This window comes from Heliangelus exortis, chromosome 1, assembly GCF_036169615.1.
Source record: "Heliangelus exortis chromosome 1, bHelExo1.hap1, whole genome shotgun sequence".
In the NCBI taxonomy this organism is placed as follows: Eukaryota; Metazoa; Chordata; class Aves; order Apodiformes; family Trochilidae; genus Heliangelus; species Heliangelus exortis.
In genome coordinates, this window is record NC_092422.1 from 13,919,964 (window position 1) to 13,927,313 (window position 7,350).

Genomic DNA, 7,350 nt, shown 5'->3' on the forward strand with positions numbered 1-7,350 from the left:
TGTGTGTCTTTTCACTTTTGAACAGGGAAGGGATAGTTTTTAAGTCTTGATTTTTCAAAGGATAGAAATCCTGGCCAGGAACAGTACTGATGGTGGTGGCTAGACAGCAGTATAGCCTTTATGCTAGGGATTGAAATGTAAAAATTACTTTTCTGTGTTTGGAACTTCTGAGTGATGGTGCAGTTAAGTAGGAAGGTCTTCCAGCCCACTCTGAAGTTTTGGATCTTGTTTTGTTAGCTAGTAGCCTAGGGACTCCTGTTTTCTTGCTAGTTGACTCTTCCTTAACCCTATTCAGCTTTGTATCCCTAGACTTCCATTGTAGGTACCTACAACAGGAAAGTATTCACAGGTATTTTGCAAGGATTTAGTGTTTAATAGTGAAAGAATACTGCCAGGATAATGACCAGATCCTGCAGTGGTGATGGGTCCCAATTGTTAGTCATATCTTGATGCCCAAGTGTGGACCTCTCAATCTTCAGACCAGCCAGCAATAAGATTTTTTTTTTTTTTTTTTTTTTTTTTTTTGCAGTACTTTGGTGTCTTATGCTTTGTAGTGTGAGGTAAAAATTCTTGAAGGATTAAGATGCTGGTGTTTGCAAGTTGTGTGCATGTAGCTGGCTTTCATCATTTTGTATGTGGCTGTAGCTATATGTGTGTTATTTATTTTAAAGAGAGAGTACCCCATATGTATGAAAGTACTATAGAATATAAATTAAACTTGTTTGGGCTATGTAACTCAGAAGTCATAGTGTGACATTCTCTGGTTTCCTAGTGTTTAGAACAAAGATTGTATTAAGTGAGGAAATTGTCACTGGCAAAATAACTTTAGTTCATACTTACAGATCATAGAATCATAGAATTGGCTGGGTTGGAAGGGACCTCAGAGATCATCAAGTCCAACCCCTGATCCACTACCGCTGCAGTTACCAGCCCCTGGCACTGAGTGCCACATCCAGTCTCTTTTTAAATATCTCCAGGGATGGAGAATCCACCACTTCCCTAGGCAGCCCATTCCAATGCCTGATCACCCTCTCAGTAAAGAAATTCTTTCTAATGTCCAACCTAAACCTCCCCCAGCACAACTTGAGACCGTGCCCTCTTGTCTTGCTGAGAGTTGCCTGGGAAAAGAGACCAACCCCCACCTGGCTACAACCTCCTTTCAGGGAGTTGTAGAGAGTGATGAGGTCTCCTCTGAGCCTCCTCTTCTCCAGGCTGAACAGCCCCAGCTCCCTCAGCCTCTCCTCATAGGATCTGTGCTCGAGTCCCTTCACCAGCCTGGTTGCCCTCCTTTGGACCTGCTCCAGGACCTCGATATCCTTCCTGAACTGAGGGGCCCAGAACTGGACACAGGACTCAAGGTGTGGCCTCACCAGTGCTGAGTACAGGGGCAGAATCACTTCCTTGGACCTGCTGGTGACGCTGTTCCTGATACAGGCCAGGATGCCATTGGCCTTCTTGGCCACCTGGGCACACTGCTGGCTCATGTTCAGCTTCCTGTCAATCCAGACTCCCAGGTCCCTTTCTGCCTGGCTGCTCTCCAACCACTCTGTGCCCAGCCTGTAGCGCTGCATGGGGTTGTTGTGGTCAAAGTGCAGGACCCGGCACTTGGCCTTGTTGAACCTTATCCCAATGCTGTATGTTTGGCATTTGTATGTTTTTCCTTTTGTACATCTGAGTTGTAATTTGGTAAATCTCCCTCTTCAATCTGTCAAGGAAACCCAGAGGTTTCCTGCTATCATCACATATCTGTTGGGATATCTGTTCACTGAGTCTGGAATTTAGACTCAGTGGGTTTAACAGTATGATAAATTTCTAACATATTTACAGCCACAGCATTGACTCAAGTTTTGGCTAGCTAAAAAAGACCAAAACGTGCTTTTATCTCTTAATTGTGTGACTGAGGCTGATCTGTTAGCAGATTCAGGACTTTTCTATCAGTAGTACTGATTACAGAGTTTGATGGGTACAATCATGCAAAGGAAGATGTGAATATTCCAGTTATCATCTGTCTTTGCCCTGTGTCTCCAAGCAGTGCCTCCTTGGCTGGAGTTAAAATAATACTGGAAATAATAATTTTGAACAAGTCTTGCTCTGCTGTCTGGGTAGTTAGGGGAGGGCTGTAAGAATCTAAACTGGTTTGTCTTTAAACATTTTTAGTCATGTCTGGTTTCATCCGTTCTTCCATAATTTCCGCAAAGCTGCGTGGTGTCGTGCCTGCATAGAGGCACCTGAACTGCTTTCTGCCAAGTGGAACCTCATCTAGAAACTCCTGTAAAGTTCTTTGACCTAGTTCTGGCAGGAAGTCTAATCTAGGTCACAGCTTTCCACTACCCCCACTATGATTGTTGTCCTTCTGATCTGTAACACTGTGCATGTGAGCAGTTATGCTCTCTTCCCTTACTATTCCAAAAAAGCTATAACAAAGCAGGTTGTAGCACATTGCAAACAGAACTTCAGTAAAATGTTAAATCATGAAGAAGAAGCCTGCATAGTGTTATGTTTGGAGAGAATCAAGTGACTTATGTTGAGAACCAGCTGACCTTTGTTCTGTGTCAGCTTCCTTCTTTGACAGCATTTTGCAGAGCTTTGGCTGGGTTAAACAGAAACAAACAGCCCAGCCCCAGCTTCCTGTGCAGCTCTGCTGATAAAGCAGCTCAAGTTCTTGAATGCCAGTGTTCTGTGTCCATAGCTTGCCTTGAGCTGCCAGAGTGTGTCTGGTGTAGGGGGTGGGAACTTTGGTGTCACTGGAGTTTAGTGATGAGACTTGCTGCAAGATGAAGATAGAAGGTAGTATTCCCAGCTTCTATAAATGATCAGTTTCCTTACTTGAATGAAGCCTGTATCCACAAAGGATCTACCCTGGAGCAGCTGCAGTTTGATACTGGTTTGAGATACTGCAAGATACAGTGGCTTCCCAAGAAGTAGCTGCAGGTTTTGTAAAGCAAGTGCCATGAAGTTTTGTTGTAATAATTTATCAGTTTCCTGCATACGATTTTTGTGTGTGCATGTTTTATTTTTTTAACTGAATTCATTTTTTTCCTCTTTTTGCTTTTGAGCATAGACCAGGAAGCCCTGTGCTCTTCAAGTCAAAGATAGCATGCAGTTCTGATATCAACAAATGATCAGACTGACATCAGTTATTAAAAAAAAAAAGCACTTATATGCCATGTATATATGGCAATGTAGATGTCCATGTATGAAATACCAAGGATCTCCATTAGCATGATAGTCAGGTTAGGCATTAGAGAAACAAATCTTTATAGTGAGGGTGGTGAGACACTGGCACAGATTGTCCAAAGAAATTGTGGCTGCCCCCTCCCCAGAAGTGTTCAGGGCCAGGTTGGATGGGGCCCTGAGCAACCTGGTCTGGTGGGAGGTGTCCCTGCCCATGCAGGGGGGTTGGGACTGGGTGATCTGTAAGGTCCCTTCCAACCCAAACCATTCTATGATTTAATAGAAAAATCTTACTGCTTTTTGTGACTTAGTGGTTGGTTAGTAACTCCATAGTGCCATGCTATGAATGGGGTTCTTTGATGTATTCCTCAAAAGACATCAGAAGAGAAGCACGTGAAATTAGGACCTAGAGAATAAATCTTACAAAGAACGATTGAAGGAGCTGGGGCTGTTTGAGGAAGAGGAGGCTGAGGGGAGACCTTATTGCTTTCTGTAACTCCCTGAAATTGTAGAGCGGTTGGTGCTGGTCTCTTCTCACAGGTAATTAGTGATACAAGAAGGAATGGATTCAAGCTGTAAGAGGGTAGGTTTAGACTGGACATTAGGAAACCATTTTTCACAGAAAGAGTGATCAGACACTGGAATAGGCTGCCCAGGGAGGTGTTTAAGGGTTGTTTAGATGTGATGTTGGGGAATATGGTTTAAGGGAGAACTGTAGAGTAGGGATGATGGACTCTGTGATCTCAAGGGTCTTTTCCAACTTGAAAAATTTAATTCTGCATTGTGGCACTTGTAGTGCAGTGAAGCTGAGGTGTGCAGTGTCATGCTGAATGTTGGATGCAGATGCAGTTTTCTTCCTGTTAGTTATTCCTACAGAGACCCACCTGGGGTATATGAATTCAGGCAGGAGATGTATTCTGGACATCGCAGGATCACAGAATCATCCAGGTTGGAAAGGACCTCTGAGATAATCAAGTCCAACCCTTAATCCACTACCACTGTGGTTACCAGACCATGGCACTGAGTGCCACATTCAGTCTCTTCTTAAAAACCTCCAGGGACAGAGAATCCACCAGCTCCCTGGGCAGCCCATACCAGTATCTGATAACCCTCTCTATAAAGAATTTTTTCCTAATATCTAACCTGAACCTCCCTGGACAGATTTTATGTCCATGCCCTCTTGTCTTACTGGTAGCTACTGGGACATGAAAAGCTGTTCTCGGTTCTGTTGAACTGCTTAACATCAAATTGTCACTTTTGCTCTGGATGTTACTAGTGCAGGGAGTAACCTTCCAGAGACAACACTGAATCACCAGTCCTTTGTTTCTTTTTTTAACTGAGTGTGTGAGAACATTGGTTACTGATGCTCCAGACAGGCTTCCTCGCTGATAGCTGTTGTCATGGGACTACAAACCCAAGAGTCTGGGGTATCACACACATCCTGTGTAAGGAAGAGGCAGAACTCTGAACAGCAGATCCTGCTGTGCTATTATCTAAAAAGGAAAGGAGTTAGGTTTGGTTTTTTTCCTCTTTGAAGAGGTCAAAATATGCTGGAACACAGCAGGAAATTGCACAATAATCAATGTCCTAGTAGTGGCCTTCATGTTTAGTTTTGGTCTGGTGAAATTTCTAAGTGAAAAGCTTGAGAACTTACCCAAGATTTTCAAGCTGATGTTAGAGGTTGTAGACTTGGTCTGAACAAAAACCTCTTCCTTCTCCATCTGTATAGCTTGACTTTATTATTTTGGCAGACAGGGAAGTGAAAGACTCTGTACTTTAAGTACAGGATATTAGGGTTTTGATTTGCTTCATGGAAGATAGTGTTAATTCTAAGGGAAGAATAAAGTCTTAGGAGCCATATATGCAACAGCAAAAAGAAGACAGCTCTCTACTTGTACTGACACCCATTGCTTTTCTTTGGGAACCCTGTCACAGAAATTGAGCTACACAGATTTTCATCCTGCACTTCAGAAGCACCCATCACCTCAGTGCTGTCCAGGCATAACACCTTTTTTTTCCAGACTGGTTTAAACTGGATGTGGAGAAGATCAGAACAAACAATAGACAAACTGAAAATTGAAAGAATTAAGAGTCTCTAAATTCTGGAGGCTCTTAAGTGTTGTTTTGGAAGATCAAGATTAAATATATTCTCACTCTTGATCCAGACTTCAAAGTAGTATTTTTATAGTGAAGTAAACACTAAATTCTAGTGCAAGCTGAAGCTTGGACACTGCAGGATCAATCCCAGGCACTGATAGTCCCTGTGTCTGTGCAGTTTGTGAGAACAGTCAAATGCAGATTCCTGAATTAACTTTTCTGGTTTTAAGACTGCCAGCACTAGACAACTCCTCCAGTGTTGAATGGAGAATGTGTTCACATGCAGCAGAGGTCAGGTCCATTCTCATTCTATATGCTTCCAGATCTCAGCTAAATTCCTGAGTTACTAAGCAATTCTTAGTCTCTGAAGCTGTTCCACTTTGCTTTTGGCAGTATCGGTAATTCTGTTGCTTAAATCTTTTTCAATAGAGGATGTTAAGAATGCTGTATGCCTTCGGGGCAAAAATAGAGTGGCATGACTATGTAAGTGCTTTAACAAGTCTGAACAAAAAGGAAAGGTACAAAAGCAGATTTACAAAGGGGGAATGTTCAAGTTACTGAGTAACATGACCTTGCTTCAATGGTTTTGGTTTTGGTTTTTTTTTTGTTTGTTTTAAATCAAAAAATCCCGAATACATCACTGTAGTATGTCTGGACTGCTTTGAAGCAGGGCTTCATCAAAACAATTAAGCTGGAAGAGCTATGACTTGGTACTAGAATACAGGCTAAAGGAGAGCTGCATAAAAAGGGAAGACTTGTGGGAGGAAAGTGGAATGTCCTGAGACTTGCTCATGTGGCTGATCATGATGTGCTTGAAGGGCAGAAGTAACATTCATGGTATCTGACTGAACGTGGATGTGTTCTGTAGCCAACAGATGAATTCCTAAGTCTGTTGCACTAAGTAATTTTAATGAGAAGTAAGTAGTAAGTAATTTTAATATGAGTGCAAAAATATGAATCTTAAGGATTATAAAACGAGTATAGGGGTTATGTGAAAGAGATGAAATAATTGAATGCTGTTGATCAGCTTAAAACGTGCTGTAAATGCAGGTCTGTGATGTGTCACCAGAGGGATTCCTACTCAGTGGGAAGTGTGGTGACAGAGCCATCAGCCCCAGGTACACAGCCCTGCTGAGAGGATGAACTAGGATCAGTCAGATCATCTTTACAGTATTACTAAACTCGGTTAAGGAACATTTGAACGACTGACAGTAGCATATCTAGCAAAGGGGAGGAGCTATTTATGCTAAAAAATTGTTGCATCATAGGAATATAAACAGATCATGAAGTTATAATTGAATTTAGAATACTTAATTACCAGAGTGATGAGTGGGAACAGACTTCCATGGGGAAACTATTATATTTAGAAAACATTTCTTTACCCAGAGGGTGGTTGATGCCTGAGTGTTTAGAGGCATTGGGACAGTGCCCTTAGTAACATGCTTTAACTTTTGGTCAGCCCTGACACTGGATCACAGAATCATAAAGATTGGAAAAGAACCTTCAAGATGATAGTGTCCAACTGTAATCCAGCTATCAGCCACTAAACCATTAGATGATCTGTTCTGTGTTCTATCCCTCAGTTGCCTGGGATAGTGCTAAACTTCAGCCTATGAGACAAAAATCCACCATTCATCTTCTGCTCCAACTACAGCTTTATACATCATACTGGTCTACAATGTGGTCGACTCCTGTGGCAAACCCTTTCAAATACTGTTTCTGCAAGGAAAGAAAGTGCTAATGATTAGTTAACATAATCAGGATTTTTTAATACTAAATTACTATTTCAATTATTTAATACAGTCAAGTCCTCTACATGTGTTCAGGTTCCTCACTTGTTCCAATGCTGTAGAGAGACCTCCAAAGCTGACATAAATGTGTACTTGGTACAATACAGTGGAAAGCAGTCCTGTTCGTACCACTTTATACATGTGTAGCTCAAAACTGAGGTTTTATTTACTTTTGGAAAGCAAATGCAAAGTTATATAGCAAAGTTAGATAGCAAATGCACTTTACTTTGTCCAGTATCCAAACATCTGGAAGGTCAGGTTTTACATTTGCAATGACACAACATAATTT